Here is a 1,251-nt window from a genome sequence, read left to right as displayed (position 1 = left end):
GACTCCGGAGGGGCTACTACAGCTTAAGAGCTATCATAATCATAAATATAACCGCTGCGACATGCAACCGGATCCCATAACTATCACTCATAATCAGGCTCCCGGCCTCACTTAGTCATCAATCTCTCTAGTCTCACCCTGGGCTTACAATGTCATGAAAAAAACTTGGAACAATGATATGATGAATCAATAAATAACTGAGACTGAGATATGATATAAAAATGCATGAACATGACTGAGTACGGAATATAAATGAAAATAGTGAATGACAGCAAGAAACGACCACTAAGGTTCCTAACAATACCGGCATAAAGCCTAAACATGATATCTAGCATGATTTACAGCTCAATTACATTATCACATGATGAAAACATGAATATCAACATGATAGAGTCACTACACGGTGCCATGGAATCACCCAGGTCATAATTCTCATGTTGCATGTGTCACACCTTTCACTCGCGCCCCCGCAAAGGCGGCGCAGAGGGAATTTTTCCAATTAAAGGACAATCGAAATGGAATTTATTATGTAATTCAGAGTCGGCACTTGGGAGATTTATGGTGTCCCAAGTCACTGGTTGAATCCCGAATCGAGGAAAAGATTGACTCTGTATTACAGTCCGCAAACCAGAAATCCGGATAAGGGATTCTGTTAACCCGGGAGAAGGTGTTAGGCATTCCCGAGTTCCGTGGTTCTAGCACGGTCGCTCAACTGTAATATTCGGTTTATTCATATGATTTTAATACCTGTTGAACCTATGTGCAAATTTTAATTTTTTACCGCTTTTATTATTATTACTTTTATGTGAATTGAAACGTCGTGAAAACATATCTCGAACCATGTCACATCAATACCCCCGTGGTTATTGACACATTCCGACTCCGTTGAGATTTGGATTTGGGTCACATAAATGCGCACCCGAGTTTAAGAGAGTACTTTATTAAAAACGTGCCTAAAGTGACTGGCGCGTTATTATTTTGAGGAGAGCCGTGAAATTCATTAGACGGCCCGTCCCGAAATCTAAAGTATTTTAGCGCAATATTTACGAAGGGCCCCGCAACTTCTGTGTTTTATTTGGCGAGGCTCATCTCATTTGTTTTAAAAGGATATCCTAAAGCAAGATATAATTCTCTACTTAACTTGGCTCTAAAAAATAAAACCTAACTAATTGTTATCTTTTAAGAAGTACTACATCTAGACCTACAAACTCCGAACAGTCTGCGTGAGGGAATTATAGTCTAGGCCCCAAA

The sequence above is a fragment of the Nicotiana tabacum genome, chromosome 11, assembly GCF_000715075.1.
Source record: "Nicotiana tabacum cultivar K326 chromosome 11, ASM71507v2, whole genome shotgun sequence".
Lineage (NCBI taxonomy): Eukaryota > Viridiplantae > Streptophyta > Magnoliopsida > Solanales > Solanaceae > Nicotiana > Nicotiana tabacum.
The sequence above is the reverse complement of the archived record's forward strand: the minus strand, read 5'-3'. Positions refer to the sequence as shown.